Genomic DNA, 19,173 nt, shown 5'->3' on the forward strand with positions numbered 1-19,173 from the left:
TAATATTAATCTTGAATTGTGCAAAGTATTCATAATATTTCCAATGAATTTCTAACGCTATATTGGTGAGCATTATCAAATCACAAATATGCTTTGAACACTCCAGGCAAAGAAGTTAAAGGGTTAGTTCAGCCAATCATCTATTCCTCACCCTCGTGTCGTTCCAAATCCGTAAGACTTTCGTTCATCTTTGGAACATAAATTAAGATCTATTTGATGAAATCTGAGCGTTTCTGTCACTCCACTGACAGTCAGTGTAATTTGCACAATGACACGCATTTCTGGAAAAATAAAAAAGCAGAGAGACACAATCATGTTTAAATACTGTACAGCGCCCTCCACAAATATTGGCTGTTTTTATCCTCTCTGACTTTTAATTCACAAATCTAACCTTAAATAAAAATGTAATATTATTGGAATAAAGTATATGGAATATATGTTCCACAGTTATTGTGCCCCTTCATTTATTACTTTGTGTAACTTATAACCTTTCACATAAGGGCTAATCCATGGCTAGGTGTGCATTACATTTATTGAACAAGATGGAGGTAAAGCACCACCTGACATGAAGTGGGTTGCCTCTGTGAAGTGCACTAAAACTGTGCAATAGACACCCAGCTGTTAAAGATAGATAAAAAAGTTAAATTAAAGCTGTCCTTAATGTTTGTGGAGCACAATTTGACTGGAAGGGTAAAACTTACTCGGTTACTAACGTAACCTCGGTTCTCTCTAGAAGAGGGAACGTGTATTGCGTAAGTTGCTTACGCATCGGAAAAGCATTCTTTCTTCGAGATCTGAAAAACCACAAAATTATCCTTAATTTTTGCCACATTGTCAACGCAGTGCGGCAACCTGGCAGACCATAGCAGGCCATTCCAGCGTGTCTATTGGCTGCTCGGCTGGCAACTGCAGCAGCCTATCGGTGAGCCCGCGTGACGTGGCATCCTTCACGCCTCATTTGCCTACAGGTAGGGCGTGGCCACGTGTATATAAGCAGGGCTCACAGGCTGGAAATTCGGTTTTCGTAGTCTGAAGCGCAAAAGCCCGTGGGGCGCACGGCCGGTTACGCAATACTCGTTCCCTCTTCTAGAGAGAACCGAGGTTACGTTAGTAACCGAGTACGTTCTCTTACGAGAGGTTCTCGTGTATTGCGTAAGTTGCTTACGCATCGGGAACTCTTTGTCAACGCTGTGCACGCCGAGCATACAGCATATGTATCCCAGGGAGACCGGGGAAAAACAAAGCTGGAAACAGGTGGCCGGTAGGGAAAACGGGCCAACACTTGTAAAAGCACTTCATTGTACTGATAGGTGAACACCTCACCCTATCTTGGCTACAAATTCACATAAGCACAATACCGAATGTGTGACCAGTACGCGGGCGTTGTCTGCACAGAATCACTGGGCAGAGCTAACAGCCCACTAAAAATGATAACACTTTAGCATGCAAGGCAGGAACTTCCATGTTATAAAACCTCACGAATGTAGACTGGGAGGCCCAGCCTGCCGCCATACAGATATCGTGGATGGAAATACCGCTAGCCCAGGCCCACGAAGAGGCCATGCCTCTAGTGGAATGAGCTCTGACTCCCAGCGGGCACTGCAGGTGTTTGGAGGCGTAAGCTGCTGCAATCGCGTCCACTATCCACCTGGACAGGCTCTGTTTCGAGGCGGCGAGACCTTTAGTGCGCCCACCAAACGAAACAAAGAGCTGCTCAGAACGCCTGAAGGCGGCGGAGCGCGTGACATAAACTCTCAACGCCCTGACAGGGCAGAGGAAGTTGCCACCGTCCCCCTCATCGGATGCTGGCAGAGCCGAGAGGGAAATGACTTGCGCCCTAAAGGGAGTTCCGATCGCTTTGGGGATATAACCGTGCCTCGGCCTGAGGATGACCTTGGAGTCATTTGGACCGAACTCAAGATACGCTGGGCTCACAGAGAGCGCGTGCAGATCCCCCACGCGTTTTACTGAAGCCAGAGCTATCAGAAACACGGTCTTGAGCGAAAGGAGCTTTGGTTCCACAGCCTCGAGCGGTTCGAAGGGATGAGCCTTCAGGGCCTCCAAGACCAAGGACAAATCCCAAATAGGAACCGAGGGGGGTCGCGGGGGGTTCATCCGTTTGGCTCCTCTGAGGAAACGGATAATGAGCTCGTTCCTTCCTAGCGTGCAGCCGAGCGTCGTCTGAGCGAACGCTGCGATAGCCGCCACATACACTTTGAGCGTGGAAGGGGACCTGCCCAGTTCCAACAGCTCTTGAAGGAAGGAGAGCACCCGCTGGACCCCACATTCCTGTGGATCCACGCCTTTTGCAGCACACCACTAAGTAAACACAGACCACTTGGAAATATATAGCTGCCTCGTCGAGGGGGCTCTAGAATGTGTGATCGTGTTCACAACCCCTTCAGGCAGGTCAACGGGTATCCGTTGGTCACCCATACATGCAGAGACCAGCGCTCCGGATGGGGATGCCAGACCGACCCTCCGGCTTGAGAGAGGAGATCTCTTCTCAGCGGAACTGGCCAGGGGGGTGAGTGCGACAGTTTCACCAGCTCTGGGTACCAAATTTGGTTCTCCCAACGCGGTGCTATGAGGAGCACCGGGCGGCGCGTCTCCCTGATTTTCGCTATGACCTGAGGTAATAGAGAAATCGGCGGGAAAGCATAAAGCGGGAGGCTGGGCCAGGTCTGGGACAGCGCATCCTCGCTCTTTGATAGAAACATTGGACAGTGAGCGTTCTCTCGTCGCAAAGAGGTCGATCTCCGCTCTGCCGAATAGGCGCCACAAATGCTGGACTGTCTGGTGGTGCAGGGACCACTCCCCTGGGGGAATGAGGTCCCTGGACAGCTTGTCCGGGCCGACATTGAGGTGGCCCTCAGCGAGCGCAACGAGCTGTGTGCCCACACGAGAAGGCGTTCCGTCAGTCTGCCCAGACTGGCGCGAAGGGAAAGGTCCGTCGCGCTCCTCAAATCCGTGATCGACTCCGAATCCTTGCTTTTCTCGTCCAGATCGCGGAGGAGATTAGCTTGGAGGATCTGCAGCACGGCCATTGAATGAAGGGCAGACGCGGCCTGACCGGCTATTTGGCTATTGGGCCATTGGGCCAGATCTAGCATTCTGCACACTTTAAATCAGGCACAGAGATAAATTAGCATCATGGTTGGATTACATTTATTTGAATGAATAAACGAAGGAGAAAGAGATTGTGCATATGTGAATTATCTGCATCTGTGCAGTAGCACTCTAGTGAAGCAGAATTTACAGTTGAATCACTTCAGAAACAGCAAAAAAGGAATAGTTCACCCAAAAATGAAAATTACCCCATGATTTACTCTTCCTCAACTCATCCTAGGTGTATGACATTCTTCTTTCAGACGAATAATCAGTTATATTAAAAAATGTCCTGGCTCTTCCCAGCTTTATAATGGCATTGACTTTTTAGAAGTCCATAAAAGTGCATCTATTCATCATAAAACTGCTCCACATGGCTCAGGGGGTTAATAAAGGCCTTTTGAAGCAAAATGGCGTGTTTTTGTAAGAAAATAAAATCTCCATATTTAAAACTTTATAGACTAAAATAACTAACTTCCAGCGGTACGCAAGTGGACATGCGCTAAAAGAATGACCCCTGGCGCGATTTAAAGGAGCATCGCAAGCTATTACGCCTCTCACGGATAGTACTGGGCAACAAACTTAAAATCCCTCTTGTCTTATATCCAAATCCTCCACCATTTCCCTTAAAAAATTCTCGTTTTAGACTAATGCCACATTCACGTGCTATCGGAAATTTGATAATTCACACTTCTGAAGTCGTGATTACGAGATCTCATTCAAATTTTAAAATGGGAGGGTGTTCAGGTGCAATTTTTATAAAGGACACTCCTATTTACGATAATGCCAAGAGCGCGTGAAGGCAGCATAATTCATGACCTGTGTTTTGTTTTGCTCTATCCTTTGTGTGTGTTCATCAATACGCATGCGTCAAGGATTACTCTTTCGCTGTAAGTTGACTTGCGTACCGCTGACCGCCGGAAGCTAGTTATTTTAGTCTATAAAGTTTTGAATATGGATATTTTTCTTACACAAACCACTTTGCTTCAGAAGGCCTTTATTAACCCCCTGAGCCGTGTGGAGCAGTTATATGATGGATATATGCACTTATGCCAATGTCATTATTAAGCTTGGAAGAGCCAGGACTTTTTTTTTTTAAATATAACTCTGATTGTATTCGTCTGAAAGAAGAATGTCATACACACCTAGGATGAGCTGAGGAAATCATGGGCTAATTACATTTTTTGGGTGAACTAACCCTTTAAGACTTTGTTGCTTAGAAATATGTTTCTGTGTGAGAGTGACTGTGTGTGTGTGTGTGTGTGTGTGTGTGTGTGTGTGTGTGTGTGTGTGTGTGTGTGTGTGTGTGTGTGTGTGTGTGTGTGTGTGTGAGGGAGTGACTGTGTGTGTGTGTGTGTGTGTGTGTGTTACAGGAAAGGCAGCACATTGACTTAGAATGGAGATTAAACTGACTGTAACTATCTGTGCATTCATTGTTTTAATGCACACCTTTCAGTCAATCAGAATCCAGTATACAAACAGACTATGGTATAATATCCCCATGAAGAAGAGAGTCCACAAGCAAACTTTTGAGAACTGATGTCAAGTACTGAGAATAATTGTTGTGGTATAACTAGATTTCTTTACCTTTCCAGCAGCGCTAATATTGTAAATCTTCTTTTAGGTCTTTGATTTAATTTTTTAAATCCTCGATCTCTTCTAACATGGCGTAGGAGACAGAAGACTTTGTACCCTTGATTCATCCAGCATTCCCACAGGTCTTGGTTCCTGAAGTACAATATTAGTTATTATGCATTCTAAACTATAAAGATAATAGTTTATAAAAGATAAAATAAATAAAGTTGCCTACTGCTCTCACCATTATTTGAGTGCTGCTTTGTTTCACTCCAGCCATGATCTTCTGTTGAACTACATTTGGTCTTCTTTTTGTTGTTGTTGTTGTTGTTGTTGTTACCAGTGCATTTTTCTGAAAATAGCAATCACACAATAAATAGTATTCCTGTAAAACATCCTTTTCTGCACATTAATGTCAAACTATTGAACATAAATGCTTGTGTACAGTGCTGCGAAAAGAAGTCCTGATTTTGTCTATTTTTGTGTATATATAATATTAACAGATATTCCAAAGATATTTAACATAAAACAAAGGCAACCCTTGTGAAAATGAACCAAATACCCCCCCCCAAAAAAACAACAACAAAAAAAACATGGTTATTATAGTTAAACCATGGTAACCACAAATTAACCTTGGCTTTACTACTCTAACCATATAATTTGCGGTAAAACTGTGGTTATATAAATGGTTATCAATTAGCCCAAAAACCATGGTTACTACACTTTTACTATAATAAGGTTAATTTTCCGTGTTTAAGTCAGGTCCCCGGTGAATCTACCAACCCAGAAAATGTTAAAGGACAACGCCAGTGACTTTGTTTTGGTAAGTCTCTACATGCAGTGAAAAATTAGCCTCTCTCCTCTTCTGACTGAGGAAGAGGATATCACCGCCCCTCTGCACAGTTTTACAGAAAACAAGAACCTTGTGTGTATTTGACAGTTTAAACACAGCAAAAAAATGTAAAAGAGAAGTTACTCACGAGACTTGTTATCTGACAGACAGTTCTTGTGCGTTCAGAAACCGGTCCATTTTCCGTGAGAGTGATCGCGAGACTGATGATAATCACGCGCAGGTGGGGCGCGTGCACAGAGCTCATTTGCATTTAAAGGCGCATGCCCGAAAATAGCCCGTTCTTCACTGTAGTCTGAAATGAGTATTTATAACATGGATTTATAAATGATCTGTGAGGTCTTTTAAGGTGAAACTTCACAGACACATTCTGGGGACACCTGTAACTTAAATTACATTTTGTAAAAATAAGCAAAATAGGTCCCTTTTAAGTCAAGTCACTATTATTTATAGCACATTAAACAATACATATTGTTACTTTACACAGTGATAAAAATGAGAATAATGATGCCAACAGAATTGTTGTGAAGCAGCTCCAACTTGCCTGATGAACGTTTCTCCCAGAAAACGTTTCTCCGTCCTGCTTGCGAATCAGGGTTGGCAGGTTACAAAACTCGTCCAATTGCTACTCAAAACTAGCCCAATTGTGTTTTGCGTTCCGGGAGATAAATCTGTATTTTTTGGTGGGAAAGATCCAGTCACGTGAGGGCTATTTATCTATGCGGTTGAAATGTCCCATAGGTGACAAAAGTGGCCACATGTTGCACAATACAGCATAACTGCAGTACAGTGTAGTATGAGTGGAAGGCCTATGAAGACATCAGATGCAAAAACCGCCTGATATTTTTCTTTTAAAATTAACCTTTTTCTAAGGCTCCTATAGGTTAAATTTTTTTTATTTAATGGCAACTCAAAGTAAATTTCCATTTAAGTGATATTACTGAACATAAACATAGGAGCCCAATAAAAAAAAGCTCAATTAAAAATAAAACGGACATTTGCATCGAAGTCTTCGTATACATTACAGTGTATCACTGTACTGCAGTTATATTGCATCTAAACTTCATTATACTGCAAATCTACAGTTGTACTTCATTGTACTGCAGTTTTACTGCTGCTGAACTTCAATGTACTGCAGTTTTACTTCAATGTAAGTTATACTACTTTGTACTGCAGTTGTACTACTTTGTACTGCAGTTATACTACTTTGTTCTGCAGTTGTACTACTTTGTACTGCAGTTATACTACTTTGTACTGCAGTTATACTTCAATGTAAGTTATACTACTTTGTACTGCAGTTGTACTACTTTGTACTGCAGTACTTCAATGTACTGCAGTTTTACTTCAATGTACTGCAGTTTTACTTCAATGTACTGCAGTTTTACTTCAATGTACTGCAGTTTTACTTCAATGTACTGCAGTTGTACTTCAATGTACTGCAGTTATACTACTTTGTACTGCAGTTGTACTGCAGTTATACTATTTTGTACTGGAGTTTTACTGCAGTTGTACTTCAATGTACTGCAGTTTTACTTCAATGTACTGCAGTTGTACTTCAATGTACTGCAGTTTTACTTCAATGTACTGCAGTTGTACTTCAATGTACTGCAGTTATACTACTTTGTACTGCAGTTATACTATTTTGTACTGCAGTTTTACTGCAGTTGTACTTCAATGTACTGCAGTTTTACTTCAATGTACTGCAGTTTTACTTCAATGTACTGCAGTTGTACTTCAATGTACTGCAGTTATACTACTTTGTACTGCAGTTGTACTGCAGTTATACTATTTTGTACTGCAGTTTTACTGCAGTTGTACTTCATTGTACTGCAGTTACTACTTTGTACTTCAATGTTACTGCAGTTTTACTTCAATATACTGCAGTTTTACTTCAATATACTGCAGTTATTTTTTGTAAGGGGACATTTGATGCAGCGGTAGGACGGTGGAACCGTTAGTGTCAAGGAACTGAAAGATCACACCGTTGTGTACATCGAATGATGGGGACTAGGTGGATTTTCCAGGGGTCCCCTGGCCCCCTAGTGTCCACCTCTGATATTCAAGTAGAGGACATTGACGATTTGGAGACTTGCATGGTTGAAAGCGGCATCATGTGCTAGCCACACAATATGAACACAAAACAATTGGTGTTGTGACAAAATACCGCTCAAAACAAAAACACATCCCATCCCTCTAGGAATTACCTTTGACACTGAGAACCACCACCATGTTTTGCTCCCTCAGAAAACACCTGCCTCTACTGTCTCCGGCCTACCCCTCCAGCACTCAATCCAACCAAAGTTGTAACCAGCCAAGCTGTGGTGTATGGGATAAAGTATGTCCGAAAAGGTAAGTCAAAAAGCAAGTTTATTGTTAATATTTTCGTATTTCTTGGGCTTCACTTTCTAACTTTTCTTGTATAACACTGACTTTTAAACTTAGACAAAACATGAAGTAGTCCTTGAACACATTCGCACTAGGGGTGTAACGGTACACGTATTTGTACCGAACCGTTTCGGTCAACATGTCCTCCAACCAATACGCCTATAGGTTGTTTGTCACTTCCCTGAAATACGACCCATAGGAGCATTTACTAGAGTTGTGCCCCTATCGACAACAGGACACTTTAATTTTAATGCTTTGTTCCCTTTTATTTGTGTCATATTTCGGGTTTTGCGTTGCTCAATTGCTAGAGCATTGCAAAATACAAAATCATGTGATCATGCAATCGTGGGTTTGATCCTTATGTGAAGTTTACATGTTTGAGTTTTGATTATTACAGTTATATAAAAATAATTAGCAACTGAATTAAGGCTTATAGTTTGGGCTCTGTTGTTAACCTTTAATAGTAACGTGCAAGTAAGGGCTCCCTATATCGTTTACAGCATTATCTTTAAACTACTGTTTAATAAAAAATAAATAAAAAGCAATTTTGTAAAACTGCTGTACCGAACCGTGACTTCAAAACCGAGGTATGTACCGAACCGTCAGTTTTGTGTACCGTTACACCCCATAATTAGCACACATCCAGACGAGACACATACACACATTTTGTGTACATACATGCAGTGTTGGGGAGTAACTGAATACATGTACCGACGTTACGTATTCAGAATACAAATTATGAGTAACTGTATTCAGTTACAGTTACAATTTAAATAGTTGATATTTAGAATTGTCACAATCACAAGTGAGAGTGCCCCTGATTACCTCCTGAGGGCACTCCACCCCGGACTGTCACTCCATCACAAACTACATTCCGTACTTCGGATGAGACGTTAAACCGAGGTCCTGACTCTCTGTGGTCATTAAAAATCCCAGGATGTCTTTCGATAAAGAGTAGGGGTGTAACCCCGGCATCCTGGCCAAAAAAATGTGCCCATTGGCCCCTGTCCATCATGACCTCCTAATCGTTCCCCATATATATATACGATTGGTATCATCCCTCAGTCTCCTCTCCACCAATCAGCTGGTGTGTGGTGGGCGTACTGGCGCAATATGGCTCCCGTGGCATCATCCAGGTGGATGCTGCACATTGGTGGTGGTTGAGGAGATTCCCCCTTCTATGTAAAAGCACTTTGAGTAGTGCCTAGAAAAGCGCTATATAAATGTAATTAATTATTATTATTATTACATTACCCATAATCCTGTGCCTGGACTCATCATCATTCATTGTTTGCACCTGTGTCACATTACCTCATTACCCCAGCCTATATAAACCATGTTCACTCTATCATTAACTGCGAAGTCTTGTACGTTGTATCACTGCATTTCTGAGCGTTTCCCTGGTTTCATGTCTCTGGTTTTGGATTTCTTGCCTGTTCCGTGGATTACCCGTTCGCCTGTCTCTCTTGTCTTGTTTGCTGTCTTGGACTGATTACCTGTTATGACCTCTTGCCTGTTTGTTGACTACGAGTGTGGATTACCCTTTAATAAAGCTGCATTTGGATCTTCTACCTTCTGTCTCAGAGCAGTATGTTACAAGAATATAATTACATTGTTGAAACCAATGGATTACATGACGACACTTCTCGGTTTCACAAGTTTATTCACTCTGAATAAATTAAGGCAACTCCATGCAATTCCCAGAAGCCCCAATATGAAAACGAAAAAATGCACGGTTTGCGTTACATTAGGGATCTCCTGAAACTATTACTTTCTGAGGCAAATGTGGAGTTTTTGCTCGAGGGCTCATATTTCATATTAAAGACACAGACTTTAAGTAATTGATACCACACATACATACATACATACATACATACATATATATATATATATATATATATATATATATATATATATATATATATATATATATATATATATATATATATATATATATATTCTTTCTTTATTTTTTTAAACACAAAATGTAATATACACACATTTATCATTTGTAAAAAACAAAGCAAAACTGAAATTTTAACCAGAATAATCACAACTTATTAGAACATATTTTCCCCAAATCGTGCAGCCCTAGTCAACTGTTACAATCTTGACATTTTTTATGTAGTTTCATATCTTCCTTTAGATGTAATGGTAAATTCTGTACAGAAACAGAATATTGTATTTGTCTATTTTCACACTTTTAACAGCTGAGTAAATAAAGAAACTGAAAATGGAAAATTGGTAAATTCTTATCTTTTTTAACCAAGCAAAACATCTTTTGCATGAACATACCCTTATAGTCTTTGTTTATTTTTTTTTTAGAGATCTCAGTAAGCTGGTAGCACAAAAACCCGAAAATTGGGATGAGTACTTGGAAGCGGTAATGTTTGGGTTGAGGACAAAAAAACACCAAGTTCTCCCCATTCTTTCTGATGTTTGGGCAAGAGGCTCTGTACCCAACAGAGGTGCCAGAACAATTCATGGTTAGTAAAGTAATGCCTAAAAATAATTTTAGCTCTATTGATACAGTGTTGAAAACATAGAATGAAATAATGTAAAAATATTTTCACAGGTAGACAGCAGTGTTGAGGTTGTTGTTAAGGAGGAAACTGTGTCTGAGGACAAAGTGCCTCGATAAAATTAAAGAAATTGTTCATGACAATGTCAACAGCAGGAGAGCACAAGGAGGCATATAAAGCACGCTGCTCCAAAACCTGCCTTCAAAGTAGGGGACCAGGTGTGGAGGCAAAATGTACGAAGCCAACAAAGAAAAAGTGGCAAGCTGGAGGCAAACTTCCTTGGCCCTTTCACTGTAACGGCACCACAGGGGAAAAGCGCTGATCTGCTGAAGAAGATGGTACAGTTATTTACAAAGGTAACATCGATCACTTAAAAATTGCAAGGGTGCAGATGGCCCAAATCCCTCACAAAATAAAAAAATCAGTGGCCACAACAGCACTGGGACAACCATCATCATCCCAAGCCTCAGCATATATATCCATTGTCAGACAAACTAATTTGATGACTTGTTCATGCAGTGTAAATAATGCTTGAACTAACAAACCTTTTTGGGTTGTGTATGTGGAAGAGATACCTTTGTAATGTGTGTGTATGTGGAAGAGGTAGTTGCACATGGTCTCTCAAATATGTGTATGCTTTGGGACCTTGAAGGTGTAGAGCAGTGGTCACCAACCTGTCGATCGCAATCTTTATCACTGTCCCGGTAGATCCCAATAAATAACCGAAAAATAAGTAACAACATGTAACAAGTAGAATTAGGTACTGCTCCTTTAAGGCAGAACGCACGCACTCACTCGTTGATGAGTGGGCAGTCCATATCTGTGAACATCGCATGTATGCGTGCAGGGCCTGAAATTAACTTTTTTGATCACCTGCCTCAGTGACTTTTTACCAGCCACTTTTTTTTTGGCCTCACGAGGCTCGACATTAAGTCTGTTCACGTGCTTGTCCTGATTTTGTGTGTGTGTGTTGTAAATAGAATTTATTCTGAATAAATATTCTCAACAGTGTTCAATCTTTTTTGACATATTTAAATCTGCATATCTTTGATATTTTTTCCTTTTATAAAGGGCATTTTTTCCATAATCTTATTAAATATAGGCTATGCTTCATGTTAAGTGCTCGGAGGATTTGGGGTATGGCTGTTGTGTTTTTTCCCTTACTTTCACTTTCTCCGCTATCACCTCTCAGGGCGATACTATTGGCCGGTGTGCTGTCAGTCATCATTACAACGCTGTACCTGAATGGGCGTCGAGGTGATAAAAGGGCAGACGCAAACCGGAAACAGCAGGAGGAGGAGGGAGCGGGATTGTTTGTTTGCCGGCCACGCTTTGTCTTTTTGTGTGTTTTGGTTTTTGTTCTCATTTATTGTTTGTTTGCTCCTTGAAGAGTATGATTTTATTTATGAGTTAATCTGTTCTTTTTGTTCTTTCTTTTGTTGTTTTGTCCCTAAGTTAGTTTGGTACTCTGAACCTTTATTATTTTCCATTGTTTTTCCCTTCAATATTTTATCCTGACCAGTGATGGGAATAACAGCGTTATAGATAAACGCCATTACTAACGGAATAATTTTTTTCAGTAAAAAGTAATCAAACAAATTACTGTTTCTCCCATTACAACGCCTTTAGCGTTACTGAGGAAAAAAAATGCGGCGTTACTATAATTGAGCTCACTGAAGCGGTTTTCATCCGAACAGGCTCTCTGTCAGTCGGACCTGCAACGTTTTTTTTCTCTGGTTGGTGTGTGTGTGTGTGTGTGTGTGTGCGGGCGGGCGTGGATGCCATGCGTGTTGGGGGGTGGGTGAGGTGGTACACATAACTGATGATGATTGGTGGGTGGGAGACCGTTGAGGTTGATAGGTTGAGTTCACACCATAGACTGTAAAAAAATATGGACGTAGTGTCCGTGACGTCACTCGTAGGTTTCTGAAGAGTGTTTCTGAAGCCTAGAGTAGGGTTGATCTGGCCGTTGCCATCTTGGCAGCACGTCACTTCCGGATAACAGAAAATGGGCAAAGAGGCGGGACGTGGGCGGAGCTGAGGCGCGCTTGCTCACGTGAAGGTCGCGTTGTCTAATATCCATGGATGGAATATATTGGTGGTTGATTTTGAATCACGATTACTTTCCAGTTTACTACTGAGGTAAGTTAACCAGAAACTACACAACAAAACTTGAAATTACTATTTATTTGTTATTTATATTATAACACACAAGGTTTAAAACACTGCATAACTTTTAATTCATGTGAAGACGTTTATTTGCAACACAGATGTCTTAAATCATAAATCAGAATTAACGTTACTTTATAATTTGCATCTCAAACAAATAATATGAAGCAAATAAATTAACCCGAGTTTATGAGTGTGGATGTCACCTGATTATAACGTTAACTTGTCATGACGGTCATAACGTGAATTAGCTAGGGTTAGATTTGTATTAACTAAATCTACAAATGTTATTAACTTTGCGTATTAAATCGCTTAAGTTAATGTTTTTTTACAAGATGTTTATTTTCTTTTGGTGACCCCAGGAGCTGATAATGACCACTCGTGACCATCATGGCACATCCACCACGTCTGCACACAGCTTAAACTGTAAGTAGCCTACTAGTCTTGGCTACACGACATTTGACAGCTGATTACAATGTCTTAAAATTACAACAAACAATTACACTGTCATCTATATTTCGAGGTTTTGCTCGCTTGATCTGTTTTCCCACGTGTGACATAAATGTCAACTTAAAAGAACTGAGCTACATTTCATCGTTATATTTTTTACCTAAAATTTTCATTACCTAAAGCATTTATTAAACTAATTTATTTTCCTTCCATAGCCACAGTGTGGATCATAGGTGACAGCCATGTCAGACGTGGTGCCCAGAGAGCTGCAGAGACCATGGGAAGAAACCTCAGACTGCCAGGCATCCGTGTCTGCTGGTTTGGCTGGGGTGGACTGCGGTGGAGAGGACTTCTCCCCTTCTTCTCCCAGTCCCTGCGAGGAAGAGCAGCGTCGGATGTCCTCCTCATCCACTGTGGCGGAAACGACATGGGGGAGGTCAGCAGCGTCCGGCTGGTGAATGCCATGAAGGAGGACCTGCACCAGCTTAAACTCCAGCATCCTGGCATGAAGATCATGTTGTCGGCTGTGACCCAGAGGTGCAGGTGGAAGGCTGGTGCAAATCCGGCGAAACTTGATAAGGCTATGAAGTTTGTTAACAGTGTCATGGCTACATTTGTTCGTAGCTTAAATGGTGCCATGATTGAGCACACTCACATTAGACATGACAGTCCTGGGCTATTTTTGAACGATGGAGTTCATTTCACACCTAGAGGAAATGATATGTTTTTAAGTACTGTAGCTACCTGCCTTAAAGATTAGATTAGATTAGATTCAACTTTATTGTCATTACACAAGTACAAGTACAGGGCAACGAAATGCAGTTTAGGTCTAACCAGAAGTGCAATAGCAGCAAGTGCAGGATATACAATGGTTGCGTAAGTGCAGGGCATAAAAATGTACTGAATATATATAAATATGTATAAGTAGAGAGATGGTTATTACTATAAACAGAACTGAATTTACAGATGAATATATACAGTGAATAAATATAAATAAACAGATGGCTATTACTATAAACAGAATGTAAACAGAATGTACAGGTGAATATGTACTATGAATATAATATACAGATGGCTATTACTATAAACAGAATTTTACAGATAGAGGTATACAATAATATGTTAGGCTAATATGAGGAATATAGCAGTGGATTAAGGTAGTGCAATAAATTATGGACAGAGCTATCCGAAAGAAAGTGTAAAAGTGCAGTGGAAAGTGGTTGCATATTACAGTTAGAAGTACGGTGCAAAATGCAAATGTAAACAGTTGGTACTGTAAATAACAGTCGGCAGTGCAAATGAGCATAATCCAGTTAAGATATGGTGGTGCAAAATGCATAAGTAAACAGTTGTTACTGTAATAAACAGTCGGTAGTGCAAATAACAAAGTGAATGTAGGTGTGAGGTAGGAGAGTTTGCAGTTTATGAGGGAAGTGGATCAACGGGGGTTTGAGTTCAGTAAAGAGACAGCTCTGGGGAAAAAACTGTTCTTTAGTCTGCTGGTCCTGGTCCGGTGGATCCTGAAACGCCTGCCGGAGGGCAGGAGAGAAAACAGTCTGTGGGCTGGGTGAGAGGAGTCCTTGAGGATGCTGCGAGCTCGGTGCAGACAGCGTTTCCTCTGGATGTGCTCGATGGCAGGCAGTGGAGTTCCTGTGATGCGCTGGGCAGTTTTCACCACCCGCTGCAGTGCCTTGCGCTCCGCAACAGAGCAGCTCCCATACCACACTGCCACACAGCTGGTCAGGATGCTTTCTATTGCGCAGCGGTAGAAGTTCACCAGGATAGCCGAGGAGAGCTGATTCTTCCTCAGTGTCCTCAGGAAGAAGAGGCGCTGGTGAGCCTTCTTGACCAGGCTGGAGGTGTTGGTCGTCCACGACATGTCCGCCGAGATGTGGATCCCCAGGAACTTGAAACTGGAGACACGCTCAACAGCCATTCCATTGATGTGGATGGTGTCGTGTGTGCCTCTTGACTCCTTCCTGAAGTCCACGATGAGCTCCTTCGTTTTGGTGGTGTTGAGGAGCAGGTTATTTTCGGTGCACCATGTGGCCAGGTGCTGGATCTCTTCCCTGTAGGCAGTCTCATCGTTGTTGCTGATGAGACCAATCACCGTTGTGTCGTCCGCAAACTTGACGATGGAATTAGTTCCATACACAGGCTTGCAGTCGGAGGTGAAGAGGGAGTAGAGAAACGGACTTAGCACACAGCCCTGTGGTACACCAGTGTTAAGAGTGATGGATGTGGAGCAGGTGGATCCTGATCGAACATTCTGGGGTCTGTCAGTTAGGAAGTCCAAAATCCAGTTACACATTGAGGTGTTGATGCCCAGGTCTCCAAGTTTGGCAATTAACTTGGATGGGATGACAGTGTTGAATGCTGAGCTGAAGTCAACAAACAGCATGCGTGCGTAAGTGTTCTTATTGTCCAGATGGGTGAGCACAGAGTGCAGTGCCATGGAAACTGCATCCTCTGTACTCCTATTGCTGCGATAGGCAAACTGGTGTGAGTCCAATGTGGATGGTAGAGAGTCTTTTAGGTGTTCCAGGACCAGCCGCTCAAAGCACTTCATGACGATGGGTGTGAGTGCTACAGGGCGGTAGTCATTAGGGCACCTCGGGCTGGAGTGTTTCGGCACTGGCACAATGGAAGTGCGTTTAAAGCATGATGGTACAGCTGCTTGGGCAAGAGACAGGTTGAAAATGTCTGTAAAAACCCCAGCGAGCTGCTCCGCACATGCCCTGAGAACACGACCAGGGATGTTGTCTGGTCCAGCAGCCTTGTGTGCGCTGATCCGGCTCAGTGCCTTGCAGACATCTGTGGAGGAGAGTGTGATTGGTGGGTCAGCTGAGGGTTTGAGCTTGGTGGCAGTTTCTCTGTTGTCTCTTTCAAAACGAGCATAAAAGTAATTTAGCTCGTTCAGGAAGTTGACATCAGTGGCTGCGGGGGTGGAGTGGGTGGGTTTGTAGTCACTGATGGCCTGGATGCCCTGCCACATGCGTCGAGGGTCAGAGTTGGAAAAGTGACCCTCTATCTTTAGCTTGTAGCAGTGCTTGGCCTTTTTGATCCCCCTCTTCAGGTTTGCCCTGGACGTAATGTAGGCTTGTGCATCTCCTGATCTGAAGGCAGTATTGCGTGACTTCAGCAGGAGTCGCACTTCCCTGTTCATCCAAGGCTTCTGATTTGGGTATGTGGTGATCTGTTTCTGGGTTGTAACACTGTCAATGGTGGTATTGATATGATCCAATACTGAGGAGGTGTAGGAGTTAATGTCCGTGTGAGCGCCATGGGTGGCTTGAGAAGCAAACATACTCCAGTCTGTGTTTAGAAACCTTTCCTGGAGTGTGGAATCTGCCCCCGCAGGCCACACCTTGATTGTCTTCACTGATGGCTTCACACGGTTGATGAGGGGTGAATATTTGGGGCTGAGGAACAAAGAGATGTGGTCTGACTGTCCCAGGTGGGGGAGGGGTGTTGCAACGTAAGCTCCCGCCATGTTTGTGTAAACATGGTCTAAGGTTTTGTTTCCTCTGGTGTGGCAGGAAACATGCTGGTGAAACTTGGGTAGCACTGACTTTAAGTTTGAGTGATTAAAGTCACCTGCAACAATAAACGCAGCTTCAGGGTGATCAGTCTGTTGTTTACTGATGGCTGCGTGAAGTTCTTTCATAGCAAGCTTGGCATCAGCATCGGGTGGAATATAAGCAGCAGTTATAATGGTGGAAGTGAACTCCCGCGGTAGATAAAACGGTCTACATTTAACCATGAGAAACTCCAGGTTAGCTGAACAATGACTCCCAACAATAGCAGAGTTTGTGCACCAAGCTTTGTTAATATAAATGCACAATCCACCACCTCTGGTCTTCCCGGAGCCATCTAATGTTCTGTCTGCCCGGAGTGTGTGGCGTCCCGCTAGCTCGATAGCGGTGTCCGGTATTCCGCTGTTTAACCAGGTTTCAGTGAAGATTAGGACGTTACAGTTCAAAAGTTTCTTACTGTGTGTGATGCTGAGTCGAATCTCCTCCATTTTGTTCACTAGCGATCGTACATTAGCAAGGAAAATGCTGGGTAAAGAGAGCCGATGAGGAGAACGCGTTAGCTTAGCCCGCAATCCTCCACGCTTCCCCCGCCTTTGTTTACGATCACGCCGCCTCCTGCGTGCACTTCCGCCCGGCCGGGATGAGCGCATCGCCTCGGGCGCCCTAGCGATCTCAGGAAGGAGTCGAAGATTGTCCATAAAACTGTCGGAAATTCGCAAACCAATATCCAAAAGCTCAGCGCGGGTGTACGATGTAAAGGCACAACTGTTCGGCACGAACAGACCCGAGATGAGCAAGAAAAATACCGCAAAATTGCAGAATCTGGAGAGACGCTGAGCCTCGCGATCTACTCGCGCCGCCATCTTGGTCATTCTGATCATTCTAAAGACCCTATCCAATTGCAGTGAACTGCTTACACTTGCCAGTGTCACTGCTTTTGAATTTGGCCTTTAGGGCCCATTTAGTAAAACATAAATAAATATAGCCCTGACCATCATGGCTGTTGAGTTTTTTTATGTTCATCTTTACTTAACACCTGTAGTCATAACACTGTTACCACCGCTGCTCTTCCTCATCCCTACATACAACATGACCCCAAATTTTAAAGAATGATTGTAAAAAAAAATGTATTAATGAGTTAAAAACATTTTTAATAATACATATAATATATTATTTTTTTCGTTTACTTCTCATCTGTCACTGTAGTATATGAATGTATGCACTGTTAAGTATAAAGTTTTTCTGAACATTTATAGATTTGATTTTGTGCCTTGGTCTTTTCATCCAGAGTTTAATAATGCTATATATATATATATATATATGTGTGTGTGTGTGTGTGTGTGTGTGTGTGTGTGTGTGTGTGTGTGTGTGTGTGTTTAGGTTGCATGTATTGTTTTCATATCTTTTTACTTTACAAATGTATATCGTAGATTGCATCTAAATCGGATAACAGTGATTATCATAAAATAAAATGTTTTTATTTTTGTTCACAGATGCTGTGATTGCTCGTTTTGAAGGGGCCACTCCTTCCCAAATCAGGGCTGTACTTCGACAGAAGTGTAACAAGGAGGGTTATGCAAAAAAAAAAAATCCAGGAAAGTGGTGTGTTTAAAGGCAATAACAATTAATTGACTAATATGTAAAAGACCGAAACTACCAAAGGGGTAGTTAATTTAAAGTTCATGCAGTTATTTATTTGTTGTCTGCAGTGTTAGTGGTTCTGTCTGTTGATGTGAAAAATTCATACTGTAAGTAAATTTTTTGTAGTTAATTTTTTTTCTAAGTGATTTAATTATGCAATATTGATAATTTGTTTGACTCTAATTTTACATTTTAAGATTTTGCTCATCTGTTTTTTTTTTCCTAATATATTTGTTTGGACATATACAACTTTATTCATTATTCATTCATTAAATTTACTTTTGCAAAACAAAAAATTTGATTCATAATTTGTTTTACTACCACTATTTTTTGTACCTTGCCACTATTTCACCTAATTACTCCTCTTGCACTTTATTCTTGTAAATAAACACTGTGTTTGGATTCACCTACCGGGTCTCCCGAGTGTGTATCCTGACACTATTCAGGATAGTGTCAGGATACACAATTTTTTTTCAGTTTTTCAATAAAAACTGTTTTATTGTCAGTGTAAGCATTGTGGTTTTTGTTTGTAAGCAGTGCATTAAACGTTTTTCATTGAACTAAGATTTGCAAATATGCATTTGTTTGAAACATTACATTTAATTAAGAATTAAGTGTATTGTGAACTGACATTAAAGTATATTTTAGTTCACATGAATTGCTTGTCAATAGATTGAGCACTGCACTTTAACTATATTTTGAAGACATTAGAAGCAATTATGAAAGTACATATAAAGTTGTATTAAAGTCCCACTTAAGTTGTTCCAAAAAAAAATCAATCTTAATGGCAACTTATTGCATTTTATGTCAACTTAATATGTGATATTAAGAAAGCTTTCTCAATCAGAAAGCTTTCTGATTGAGATGGCGCCGAGGATGGCCGCAACGTCGCAAGCTCTGCTGAAACATTGTAGTTTTTTGTTTGTTCTGTTTATAG

General features: G+C 41.7%; 1 long non-coding RNA gene across 1 annotated transcript; it reads right to left on the reverse strand.

Annotated features, from left to right (window-relative positions):
- Positions 1-4,706: 4,706 nt before the first annotated feature.
- On the reverse strand, positions 4,707-5,718 carry LOC307126583. The gene is made up of 3 exons (XR_013816511.1): positions 5,664-5,718; positions 4,928-5,035; positions 4,707-4,836 (listed from the first exon to the last, which is right to left on the reverse strand). It is a non-coding gene; the product is annotated as an uncharacterized lncRNA (long non-coding RNA).
- Between the last annotated feature and the right edge of the window lie 13,455 nt (positions 5,719-19,173).

This window comes from Gobio gobio (assembly GCF_949357685.1).
Source record: "Gobio gobio genome assembly, chromosome: 5".
NCBI lineage: Eukaryota > Metazoa > Chordata > Actinopteri > Cypriniformes > Gobionidae > Gobio > Gobio gobio.